We start from the raw sequence: 14,261 nt of genomic DNA, 5'->3' as shown, positions 1-14,261 counted from the left end.
ACCCCTATTTATACTGTATTTTTCAACACACCCTATATGTTACCTTGTAATTTGATTTTTTGTTTGCTATGTACGGCGCTGCGGACACTTTGCGGCGCCTTATAAATAAACGTACTACTACTACATTTATTGCCACACTATAATTTACAACAAAACTTTTTAATTTCTTTTAGACATATCTGTGGTCGTGAGGAAAAACCCAATAGCCATTATCAGGGCCGATGCAAGGCACTGGAGCGCCGCAGGCGATGTGGGGGTGCCCCAGTGCCCACTGGGGGGGGCTGAGGGGTACCTGCTGCGCCGTCTGGCAGGAGCCGGCAGGGGTGTCCGTGCCGCAGGGGTACCTGCGGTGCTGTGAATTAAGCTGGCGGCAATGGGGTCCCTGCAGTGATTAGCAAATAACTAGCGCTATCCGGCAGCCGGGCGGCGGCGCGGGAAGCGCTGCTGATTTTGAAAACACTTGCCGCACGCTGATTGGCTGAGATTCAGCCAATCAGCATGCAGCAAGTGTTTTCAAACCCAGCAGCGCTTCCCGCACCGCCGCCTGGCCGCCAGATAGCGCTAGTTATTTGCTAATCACTGCAGGGACCCCACAGCCGCCAGCTTAATACACAGCACCGCAGGTACCCTAAAAGAGGGTAGTCCTTTCTTACAAAAAGTAAAATAAATAAATAATACTAACCAAACCTTTGGATCTTGATCTTCAAGATAAGTCATGGTCCAAATGTTTTCTGGGAGAAAAGAAAACCGCAAACACGAGCAACATCGACCGCATTGTACACTGGATACAGAAACAGAACAACCGGTTCTAACAATCTCAGCCGATCAGTGCTTCCCAATTTTATCTTCTGAGGGTATACCGTAATGACCTGTCATTTTCCGCTAGAACAGTTCCAAGTATACAATGCTGTCTAGAAGATGCAGGATTGGAATTTATGGAAGTGAGATTTCTCACCAGTCTGGTGTGCACAAACTATGTCCATATCTATAGGTCAGTCTACTGACATTGCTCCGATAGACACTTCTGTTTGTTTTTTTCATGATGATTGTTTTCCAAATGAACTTTTGGCTTTTATCCATTAGAAGCCCATTCTACTGTTCAAGTAATGTTAGAGAAATTGGAGGTGTTTATTTACAAACACAATAATGATGTCAGTTTGTCTTGATCACTGAACTGAAAAGACTTCTTCCCTGAATTCAGTCATTACAATGTCTTATTCTGCTTTGTGCCAGACTCTTAAGTCAGCACAGACTTTTCAAATAGTTTTTTCTTGCCGACATGTCTACTGCACATACTGTAGCAGTCGCTTAAGGGCAAAGTTTTGGGAGGTTCACTTATCAATTGTTCAATTTCTTCACACTTCGACTTTCAAGAGCGCTATTACACAGAAGCAGTTAAAGGAGGATGATGAATTTATGGCCAATGTGTGATTGATATGTGTTGCACATGCTCACCTGAAAGTGCTGAACCAACAGTTACAAGAAAAAGATAAACAGATTGTCCATTTCATTAAAAGACTGAAAGAATTTAAGTTATAAATGGACCTATTTTTGAATGACTTGACTTCTGAGAAACATCTCCATTTTCCAAAATGATCAGCTCTTCATCTGTTGCTGTTACTCCAGTTCTGAAACATAACATATGATTGACATGAACAAATGTTGGACATGGCAATGGTTTACACAACACATATGGTTGACGTGAGTTTTTTTTTTTTTACTTTTTCATACTATACCATCCACATGGACTCCGATTAGGAAGGATAAAGCATGGTGACCAAACCAAGGCAACGCGGTCCGCTAATTGAGGAACCATGTACAGAAACCTACAAATTGACACACAAAAATAAAACTTTTTAAAAACTCATGTCAACCTTTTACGCATGACAACCATTTCTTTGTCAACCTGTTACTTGTGTCAACCTTTTGTTTATGCCGACCTTGTCCATGTAATCTTTTGGGGTCGACCTGTACATTTTCAACCTTAAATACCATCCCCGGCGGAGGGGGGATCATGCGGCCGCTGGCGGAGAGGCGCTCCATCTGTTTGAGACGCAGGAGCGTCTCAATAAGTATTGCGGCAGGGTACGGAACCCTGCCAACAGGATTAGGGGTTCAATAGCACGTGTGTCTTCTGCACAAAAGGGGGGTGCGGCTGCAAGTGCGTCTCATGCACAATAGAGGAGGCATTTGCCAGTGCTCCATGCTACATACCGGCAAATGCCTCCATTTCAAATCCCCACTATCCACGCCAGCCCAAATCATGGCAAGCGCAGCGAGCACCGCGAGGGGACACGTTACGCGTCCTCCCGACCTGTTCATACCTCCACTATCCACGTCGGCATGGAGTTGATTTTATAAAGTGTGGCAAGCGCAGCGACCCACCGAGCCCGAAGCGTGGTGAGCAGTGCGAGCCCCGCGAGGGGACGCGGATTATTTCACATGTATTACGCATCCCCACGCCATGATTCGGGCTCGCCACACTTTATAAAATAAACTCCACGCCGAGGTGGATAGTGGGGGTATGAACAGGTCGGGAGGACGCAAAACGCTTACCCTCGCGGGGCTCGCTGCGTCTGCCACGCTTCGGACTGGCGTGGATAGTGGAAGTGTTTCAGGAACACATTCACACCTGTCATGTCAGGCAGGTTAAAATGGTCAATGGTTCCCACACAATGTAATAAGCTCTGACTGACTACGCTAACTGCGTAACGCTGACTGACTACACTAACTACGTAAGCTCCAGCTGGCCGCAAACGGGTGGGAACACGACGCTGATACTAACAGGGACGCCTGACTGACTACTTTTGTAGTTTCACGGTGGCAGCTTAAGCTATGCTGTTAGCGTAGCCCAACGGCTGTGACCGCGGGAACACTACGCTGATTCTGACAGGGACTCTTGACTACGCTGCCCACGGGAACATTCTGACAGGGACACTACGCTAACTATGTAACTGCCGCCATGAAACTACACAAGTACCAAAATTTTATACAGATTTCTCCAGAGGATATAATGCATATAGAGATCTCTAGAATCCCTAGTGCTTGAAAACTGCTGTGGAATTGCAGTGGATATAGTATTAGTAATAGTGGTTGGGGGCTGCATAAGGACTTATAAACCAATGGGCAGCTAGGCTATTTCAAATTGACAGTCAAAACAGATGCTGCCGGAGATACCCATAATTTTGCAACTGAATACAAAGCTGCCATTAAGGTTGAACCACCCCTAAAGCCAGGAACACACCCATACATCTGTCCATTGTGTCTGGAGTGAACAAAAATCTGGTAATGAATGGGAAATGACCAAAAACTATTATATGGACAAATCTGTTAGATCATAGGGATTTAACCAATTTGTCTGAATGACCATTGTCTGTTTTCTAGCTTTTGGGAGCTAATTGTTATTTGGTCCCATACATTAGCAGATTTTTTTGCCACCAGACAGATTGGTTACCGGTTACCGACCGAGCGGTGTTGAATCACCCCCAAAGTATGTTTTACTTATAGGTGCTCACACAAACTGTAAAATAAGTTTCAGATGACACTATGTCACTGTAGTCTATGGGCTACAGAAGGAAAAAACACAGGGAGAGAGGTCCTCCGTAATGGTCATCACAAATACATGGTCAGTCCACGTGTACAGGACACGACTTCCAAATTACAACTGAAATTGTTGCTGTGAGGAGCCCCTTTCCTGCATATGATTTTTAGTACATTATGGGAATGTCACTTTATTATTGCCACAAATAGCAGCAATAAGCAATTTTGTGATGCAGTCAATATGCCGGCGGTCAGAATCCCAGCGGTTGAAATACCAACGCTGGAATCCCGACCGCCGTAATGCCGGCACTTTGTCCCTCTATGGGTGTCCACCACACCCATAGAGGGAGAATAAAATACTGTGCCTAGCGCAGCGAGCCCGCAAGGGGGTGGGTCGATCCACAGCCCCCCCATTGTCGCCATTGCGGTGGTCGGGATTCTGACCGCCATTTTAGTTATCGGGTCTAAACCATGAAAATGAGAAAATATGCCTGGGTTTAGAACTATTACAAATATTTTGGGGTGGTTCTTTGTGTTTAATTTTATAGCTTATTTACCGTTTATTAGACTGAATTTGCTCTATTCCCCAACCTTTCAATTATTTTATTGAAAATCAGTTTATTAACACTCTCTTGTTCCAGCGTTCTACCTATAAAACTGTACACAATAGTAATCTCTGTATATTTAATGTAGCAAGCACAATTAATAACTCATCCATATATCACAGACTGAATTACTAGTCAAAGGTAACATGGGTATTGGTGCCTAACATAAAAATGATATATACTATTAGCCTTTTCCATCTCCTGGGAATGGAAGTCTGGACCTGCATTTCATTGAATTTTATGGCTGTTATATATCTAATGAAATGCTATAGTCAGATTACCACTGAGGGAGGATAAATCTTATATCACATTTTATGCAATTAGATTTTGTTGCAAAAACAAAGCTGCCAAATTCATTTTCACAGATTAAAAAAAAAAAAAAAAAAATCGAGTTATGCAGTTATAATAACAGGCATTGTTGTGTTGTGTAAGATACCCTGATGCACTAACACGTCTTTGGTTTTGCTTGCACCGCTTTGAAAACATATATATATATTATGAGATATTGCACTCTCCACTAGTGACACCAGTAAGTAGCACAACAACCGTAGAACTCACTATTCCCTTAAAACAAGATTCGTTTAAACTCAGTTTAACCTCTTGTGTACAACAAACAATGGAGCAGATGTATTAAGCCTTAACAAGAGATAAATTCAAAGGTGATAAAGAGAGATAAACTCCCAGCCAATCACCTGCTAACTGCCATGTTACAGGCTGTGTTTGAAAAAAGTCAGTAAGGAGCTGATTGGCTGGATGTTTATCTCTCCTTATCACCCTTGCATTTATCTCTTGTTAAGGCTTAAGGCCCATACACACTTAAAGATTTTCATTTCAAAAGACTTTGCCAAAATCTTTGATAGATATATCTTTCCCCAAAGTAGTGCGTACACACTGAGCTATTTTCCCTAAAGAGCAAGAGATTTTCAGGAGGCAAAAGACTTTGCTGAAAATCTTTCATTATAAATGGGCTGGGTTTGAATTCCAAGGGTTCCATATATACAGTGCATTGGTGGCAGTGGGCATATAAGTATATGAACATTGGTGGGCAGTGTTGGCACTAATTTATGCATTGCTGGCACAGACCAGCAATGTATACGTTAGCGCCAACACTGCCCACCAATGTTTATATATTTATATGCCCACTGCCACAAATGTATATTTACTTAAATGAAAACTGCCCACGTATGTATTTATTTAAATGGCATGCATGTACTAGACGGGGTGCGCATCTCCCCCCCCCGTGTGCCTCTGGAGCGACTCGGCCGCATAACCCCCCCCCCCCTCAGTGGAGCGGGTAAGCACCAACCAACCGCCTCCCCCCCGCCTGGGGCGCCCCGTGCCCTACACCGTCCCCAGCAGATAATGACGCACACAGCTGGCCACCAATGTTTATATTTTTATATGCCCACTGCCACCAATGTATTCATTTAAATGCACCAACAATATATTATAATATATTATATAATATAATATATTATATTTATATATATATATATATATATATATATATGTATATTATATTTATATATATAATATATATATATATAATATATATATATATATAATATATATAATATATATATAATATATATATATAATATATTTATATATATAAAAAAATATATATATATATATAAATATTTATATATATATATATATATATATATAAATATTTATATATATATTATATATATATATATATATATATATATATATATATATATATATATATATAATATTGGTGCATTTAATGAATTCATTGGTGGCAGTGGGCAGAATAATATAAACATTGGTGGCCAGCAGGGTGTTAGCAGAGAGCAGTGCTGTCTGCTCCGTAGTTAGCAAGGCTGGGGGCGGGGCCAGCCTGGCTGGGGAGCAGGGCTCTGCAGCAGCAGCAGCAGCATCCAGCCGGCGGACCAGAAGGAGCACAGGGTGAGTATGACAGGCGAGGGGGCGGGGGGCGGTCCGCCGGGCTGAAAGTGGTTAATCTTTCAGCCCGGCAGGCGTACACACATGGCGATGATGGATGAAAAACCATCCATCATCGCCACATCTGCTGGTAAAACCAGCAGATGAACCACTTTCCTAGCGATGATGCGGGAGCGCGCATCATCGCTAGTCGGCAATCTCCGGGGCATACACACTGGGCGATTTTCGGCCGAAAATCGCTCAAAACGGCTGTTTTGACCGATTTTCAGCTGAAAATCGTCAAGTGTGTATGGGCCTTTAATACATCTGCCCCAATGAGAGAGTTTCAGTGAGAGATTTTGGGAGCGGCAATCATTTACATTGCAAAACCAGGTTGATTTTGCCTTGTAACTGATTGCCGCTTAAAAAAAAAAAAGGAAAAACTCTCCCAAAATCTCTCACTTTCTGCTTCTCACACCCTATTACATTTGGCCCTAGGTGTGAAGGGCGGGTTGGCAATAGACCTTCCAGGGAAGATTCACGGGATGCCGGAGCACCTGTGAGGCCACCTGTCAGTCAGTGCCCCTTTTTTTTTTGATGTAGCATCATCAACCCTTTAAAAGATGTCATAATGGAGGTCTCCCACACAAACAACCTCCTGTATCCCACACAAACAGAGCAGAATATCCAATTCTGCAAATACTCAACTAAGGTGAGGACCCATTTATATCCATTATGACATCTGTTAAAGGGAAAGTAGTAGGTGCTATCTAGTTGTGAAACAATTTATCGGGTTTTCAGTGCTCCACTGGAGGAGGGGTGGGGATATTTGTGATATTCGGCGGGTTTTGGTCATGGGTTGTTTGTCTGGTTTATGGAGGTTTTGGGGTCTGTGTTCAGATGCACTAAGCTTCGAAAGTGATAAAATGGAGAGTGATAAAAAACCAGCCAATCAGCTCCTGCCTGACATTTTTTTGGTACTTGTGAATTATCCGGGCTACGGTTTTTTAATCGCGCCCGAAAAATCGTGGGCATCGCGTCGGTCGCGGCCATTATAAGGGGCCGCGACGCGACCGACGCGATGCCCATGATTTCCCATAGACAGTAATGTTAAAAGACGCGATGGACCCGATTTCCCATAGACAACAATGTCAGAATTATTACAGTAATGTTAAATGATGTGCAAAATAAAATGACAATGTGAAATGGGCCAATATGGCCATTTCACATTGGATATGTTTTAAAAAAAAATGTTTCATGGCCCCGTTAACGCCACCCCGCTATTGACGCCAACCCGAAGCGTGGCGAGGGGACGCGGACACCTGTGAAGCCCGCGAGGGGACGCGGATACCTGTGAAGGTATCCGCGTCCCCTCGCGGGGCTCGCTGCGCTCGCCACGCTTCGCCGACGTGGATAGTAGGGGTATGAAAAGGTCGGAGGACGCGTACCGCCACGCTTCGGGTTGGCGTCAATAGCGGGGTGGCGTTAACGGGGCCATGAAACATTTTTTTTAAAACATATCCAATGTGAAATGGCCATATTGGCCAATTTCACATTGTCATTTTATTTTAACATTGCTGTCTATGGGAAATTGGGTCCATCGCGTCTTTTAACATTACTGTTTATGGGAAATCGGGTCCATCGTGTCTTTTACCATTACTGTCTATGGGAAATCGCGGGCACGACCGACGCGATGCCCGCGATTTGGGGTAAATCGCGGGCATCGCGTCGGTCGGGTGTCCTTAAGTTAACTAAACTTAAGGACAAAATCGGCAGCCCGGATAATTCACAAGTACCATTTTTTTTTAAATACAGTCTGTGATATGGCAGGTAGGAGCTGATTGGCTGGTGGTTTATCACTCTCCATTTTATCACTTTTGAAACAGTGCATCTGTCCCTCAGTCTTTTATTATTTTAAATGTGGAGGTCTGTGGTTTGTCTCAGCAGCTTAAAGGTCTGATGGCGGCTAGATTGCCAAGTGTATTGAAACCAACGGCTTCCACACAGGTGTAGTGATGTATTAATCCTGCCGGTTTTAGTTGTTGGTTCAGCTTACTTTTATTTCTTGGCGCCCACATGAGGCTAATTCTAGACAATTTTCCAGGGCCACTTTTAGTTCCCAATCCGCCCCTGAAGGTGGGTCGAATCAGTATAAGAAGTCGGTGCCGGGGATCCGTGGTAGGAGAAGGAGCATAGCCTGGTAATATTTTCCAACAAACAATCTTACCCAGAAAAGAATGTAGAATTCAGGACTTGATGTATAGAATGATATGAGAGGATTCTTCCCCCCATACAGGTTGTAAACAGATACATTTCACAACACGCACCTTTAAAAACATCAACCTGGGGGACACATTAAAGTTCCCCTGTGGAAATGAACCCAACATTATAGACTTTTGTGAGGTCAGTTTCAGTGGAGTGTTCCCCATCAGCCTTACCAGAGTGATTTGCAAACCTAGGTAATAAAGAATATAGCGTGAGACAAAGCTTTACCATCCCCAATGACAGGAATTACATTTAAAGAATTTTGTTAACGATGAGATATGAAGCAGTTTTGGTGTTCTCTCATGGAGAAATGCTTTTCATGGGTAATTTAAACTCAGTAAATATTATTAAAAGAAGAGCATTACAAATGATGCAAAACTCATAAGGCGCCTATTGAATTATAATGATTGACATTTAACCTTAACTCTATATTACCGGTACTTGTGGAGTATCACGGCTCCCATCGTATGGCATCGTATGCCATATGTAGTGGCATACAATGGCATACGATGCGATGTTTTACTGATTTTTGAGCATTTTTGCTCAAAAATCGTATGCCATCGCATGGCATCGTATGCCATATGTAGTGGCATACGATGGCATACGATGCGATACAATGTTTTACCGATTTTTGAGCATTTTAGCTCAAAAATCGTATGCGATTGCATCGGATGCCATACGATGGCATCCGATGCGATGCGATGGCACCCGATTTTGCACTGAAATGCATCAGAATGCATTGAAATGTGTATTAAAGTAGTGAAATGCCCCCAAATGCCATTTTTCATAGTGCACCACCCCCACTATCAACGTCAACCCGAAGCGTGGCGAGCGCAGCGAGCCCGCAAGGGGCGGCGGTACGCGTCCTACGACCTTTTCATACCCCCACTATCCACGTCGGCGTGGAGTTGAGAATAGAATAGTGTGGCGAGCGCAGCGAGCCACCGAGCCCGAAGCGTGGCGAGCCCCACGAGGGGACGCGGATACCTGTGAAGCCCGCGAGGGGACGCGTATAGCTGTGAAGGTATCCGCGTGCGCTCGCCACGCTTCGGGCTCGGTGGCTCGTTGCGCTCGCCACACTATTCTATTCTCAACTCCACGCCGACGTGGATAGTGGGGGTATGAAAAGGTCGTAGGACGCGTACCGCCGCCCCTCGCGGGCTCGCTACGCTTCGGGTTGACGTTGATAGTGGGGGTGGTGCACTATGAAAAATGGCATTTGGGGGCATTTCACAAGTTTAATACACATTTCAATGCATTCTGATGCATTTCAGTGCAAAATCGGGTGTCATCGCATCGCATGCGATGCGATGCGATTTTTAGCATACAATAAGCATACGATGAAGGTCGTGGGAGCCGTGATACTCCACAAGTACCATATTACCTCTAGAAATAAATCATGCTGACCAATGTTCCCTCTAATTTTACGAAGGCTGTGTGCGGCTAAAAATTTTGGCTGTGCAACTTTGGAATGAAATTTACATTTTTGTGCGTCACTTATATATAACTGGAAAATTATGTTCAGCATTTGTGTTAACTTTACTTCAAAATGATATTAATCATTTAAACATTCAAAATACAGTACACAATGTAGTTAATGGGTGTGAAACACACATTGAGTCCACAACTGCAAAAAGGGACCATTGCTGCTTTGTGCGCTCAGTTGTAATGTCTGTGCGCACGCTCGTCAAGGTGTGTGCGCGCGCACGTGCGCACAGCTTAGAGGGAACACTGATGCTGACACATCTTATACTAAAAATAATGACATGGACAACTGCATAAGTTAAAGGGTCATAGATATTTATTTAAGTGGTATAACCCTATAGTAAAGGGATGGCCAGGAAAGCGCTTGGAGACCAGCTCCGGTCAAAAGGTTAATCATGGCGGCGACTATAATGACCCAACTTATAACCTGGACGATGAAACGCCCCCATCTATTTAAGGTGCAGCCTGCGCTATGACGATCTTACCACCCCTTCTAAGGCAGGGCAAGGACACTTCCAGGAAGTGACTCAAAGAAGAAGCAGCATCATCTGACTCCTCCTAATATACCCCTGCACAAGCTACCACCCCCTGGCTACCTAATTGGCTGAACCATCTATCAATCAAACATCTAAGCCCCTATGGGTAATATATATATATATATATATATATATATATTTATATATACACACAACAAATTTATTGATACAATCACAAAATTCACAGGCTCTTAAATGTCCTCATGCCTATGCAGCCCTCGCTTTATCTAAGGAAAGGCATTTGCGGCAAATTAAGTATAACAATATAATAACAGAAGGAAAATGTAGGGGGAAGGGAACAAAAAAAACAAAAAAAACTAAAAGCATAAGTACTACAGTAATTAAAAACTTAAGATGCTTAAATGCTCAAGGTTAAGGGAGGGGAGGAACTACCAGACAGTGTAGAAAAGGAGAATCAAACCTCATCCAATACTGAGCAATAGCCAGGCCATAGTTTGTCCAGCACATATTATAAGAAGTAATTTTATACAATTGTCCAGGAGTAAGATAAGCTCTGTGAATAGTTTTAAACAACATACCGGAGTGATTAATATATTTAGACAATTTAAAAACATTTTTGAACAACCCGTCCCAATCATCACTAGTCACTGAAATTATTCATTCATTTATAGTTTCTTATATAGCGCTGCATATCCTGTTGCACTTTACAACTGGAAACAACAGTGATAAAACAAACTGGGTTGTAACAGACCGATATAGGCCCTTATTCAGATTCGAGCGGTACGGCCCGCGTGCGGCCGTACCGCCGATGTTTTCCGTCTGCACATGCGCAGAGGTCAATCTGCGCATGTGCAGGCGAATTCGCCGCACATAAATTTACTACGCCGCAAAGGGGGCGTATAGGGGAGTGAGGGGCTTCATGCCCTCATTTCCCTATGTATACGCCCCGCGTTTCATGGGCGTTCCCATGCAAACGCGGGGCGTACGCATGCTAATGAGGGCATGACGCAACTCATGGGGGCGGAAAGCTGACGTCGCCGGATGTCAGCTTTCAGCCCCCATACAAGCTACCACACGGACGATTGTCCGTGTGGTCTCAGCTTGCGGGAGCTGCCGCGGCGTGCGGACCTGCCTTCGATGGTCGACGACCATCGAATGCAGGGGGCAGCTCCCACCATGGTGGAGGCGTAGCCTCCACCATTTTTATGCGGATCGCCAGCCGTCCGTGTACGGACGGCCGTGGCGATCCGTAGGGTGGGCGGGGATTCGTCTGGTGCGGTCGGAGCCGCATATGCGGCTCGACCGCACCAACCAGAATAAGGGCCATTGAAGGTACTGCAGGAGGGCCCTGCTCGCAAGCTTACAATCTATATAATGAAATGTTAAGGTCTTCCCATTTAGCTTGAATTGCTAATTTGCTTTCCACTAGGGAGGATATAAGCATGTTATACCTGTAGAACAGACAGAAGAAAATAAATGTGAATATTATACAGTATAAGGAGCTGGTGAAGGTAAAGGCTATGATTTTACAATGTGAGATTAAATCAAATGATAAATATATGTAAAAATCATGTGTAGGATTAGACAATTGGTCCTGAAGCTCGAGTAAGACTTGATTCATCATGTAAATCCTCAGGGGCGAATTTATGGGTCAGGCTACCCCTAGGCACAACATTTTTTGCTGCCCCCCCCCTTATTTTAACATACTCATTATTATATATATACCCTCCCGCCCTCTACGGTCGGCTGACGACTGTCGTCTCTCCTCCACCCTGATCACTGCTTCCCATGCTAGAGTACAGGACTTTGCCCGTGCTGCACCCCTTCAGTGGATCGCACTCCCTCGCTCCATTAGACTCTCCCCGACCTTCCAAACGGGCACTGAAAACTCACCTATTCATCAAAGCATACCCTTTCACTGCATAAACCAGCTGGTTCTCCGACCCCTTGCCTTTTTACATCCTGCTATCTAACCACCACCCACTCGCGTGCACCTCTTGTAATCTGTCTGTCTCCCCTTCCTACTAGATTGTAAGCTCCTCTGAGCAGAGCCCTCTTCCCTCCTGTTGTCAAAGCCCACTTCTCTTCACATTTCACTCACAGCTCTCCTATACTCCAACACTCAGTGACTATTTTTGTCCGCATACTCATCTCCATCATTGGCATCTAGCCTCTAGTTGTATGTTGATTGAGTCCTCACTACTTACATTTAAGCTGTAATGTGTATTGATCTGTTGCGTTTTTTATTTGTACTGTAATTTTGTTATTTATTCAATGTTATGCCAAGGTTTGTCTCCCTGTATTGTTCCTTTGTACGGCGCTGCAAAACACTTGTGGTGCCTTATAAATAAAATTATAATAATAATAATAATATATGTACAATTTTATAATATAAATATATATAACCAGAGGCAGCAAGTAAAGCTAAAACATACTGGACGAGATGCTCCAAACAAAAAGTGCCTTAAAAACCCAGTTTCTGAGTATTAACCGTGTTCGGGGTTTTTCGCTTCCCTTCTGCCACCACGCGTGCCCACCGCCGATCTGCAGTCCCTTGGTAACAAGGGACTGCAGGCATTCTAACAGGGGACAGTAGAAAAGTGTCTTTATTTATCATCTTCATTTTTCACAATCTTTACACTTTTATTTCACACTCCCTCTCATCCCCGAATTGCGGTGTGCCTCCCTGCACCATTTCAAAACAACAGGTTGACACACTCGCCCTAACAGGGAAAGCAGAAGAGTGCCTTAGTACTATATATTCTCGTGCGCTCATATCTGCAAAATGGTTACAGAATGTGCTGCTGGTTGCTTATGTTTCAATACTAATACGTAGACTGCAAAGTAACTAAATAGTATCAGTACTGCCTGTATCAGCCTTTACCTGATAAACAGCTCTGTGCAAGAGAGTCAGGTCTAACTTCAGCTTGCAAAATTATAGCAACTTATACCTGATCATCTCTCTTCTTGTTTTCATAAATCTTTGTCTTTTTGGGTCTCAGTACACTTAAGTCAAACAGAGAACCCATGGTTTATACTTAAATATTTAAATGTCTTTTTTCTTTCCTATTGCAAGCAGTATCTGGCAATAAGGGGAGCCTCTAGAGCCGCCCACAAAGTGGGGGCCGGTGACCCGTTACCTGTCTGCTTATCTGTATATGTACAAATAATTCTTTGTGTTTGTGTGTAAAATATTCTCCTTTTGTACACCTTCTTAGTGTACTTTATTTTATCTTATCTCTGACATTAATAAAAGTTATGACACAAGCTCATATTACAAATGTTTAGGACCCCTTTTCCTTAACCTCCACATTGGCCCTACACAGTCATTTTCACAGAAAAGCACTCTAGGATGCCAAAAACCCTACCACTGGCCCTGCCTAATGGGGGGAGGGGAGTGAGGGGTAATTAGGTGGCGTAGAGAAATGAGTTCCCCCACCTCTGCATGACCACTTTAAGCCCTGATTGAATTCCAATTTTTACGCCTGAGCAGGGGCGGATCCAGGATAAAATGACAGGGGGGGCACCATGATAAAAGAGGGTTTAGGTGGGGGAGGGCCAGTGTTAGTGGTGCCAGTGTACATGCTAAGAGAGCGGCAGAGAGAGGGTGGGAATGGGATTAAAAATAGGCCCTGGCATTTAAAGTACGCAGGCCCACCATGGCAACAAAAGTGAAGGATGTAGTTGTGCACACGCCGAAGGCGCGCTCTGGAAAAGGGGGTGTGGCCACTCAACAGGGGGCATGTCCTTGAGTGTAGTGTACAACACCATATACAACTTCTACACATTATGCAACAAAATACTAGACCCCATTATACTTGCCCCTTACACATGATGCCAATTGGAATGAGCCAAAATTCACATAATGCCACACGGATTGTGTCAAAATTCACATAATGCCACACGGATTGAGCCAAAATTTACATAATAACACACGGATTGAGCCAAAATTCACATAATG

At 43.8% G+C, this 14,261-nt stretch overlaps 1 long non-coding RNA gene across 2 annotated transcripts in view; it reads right to left on the bottom strand.

Annotated features, from left to right (window-relative positions):
- Positions 1-580: 580 nt before the first annotated feature.
- LOC146079707 (uncharacterized) overlaps positions 581-14,261 on the bottom strand; it is a 68,422-nt gene continuing 54,741 nt past the window's right edge. For both annotated transcript variants that reach the window (XR_014474706.1, XR_014474707.1), the window contains 2 exons: positions 1,722-1,826; positions 581-1,628 (listed from right to left, as the gene is read on the bottom strand). This is a non-coding gene — a long non-coding RNA (uncharacterized LOC146079707). The remainder of the gene's footprint in view (positions 1,629-1,721; positions 1,827-14,261) is intronic.

This window comes from Crinia signifera, chromosome 5 (genome assembly GCF_055691185.1).
Source record: "Crinia signifera chromosome 5, ASM5569118v1, whole genome shotgun sequence".
Lineage (NCBI taxonomy): Eukaryota > Metazoa > Chordata > Amphibia > Anura > Myobatrachidae > Crinia > Crinia signifera.
The sequence above is the reverse complement of the archived record's forward strand: the minus strand, read 5'-3'. Positions and strand labels throughout refer to the sequence as shown.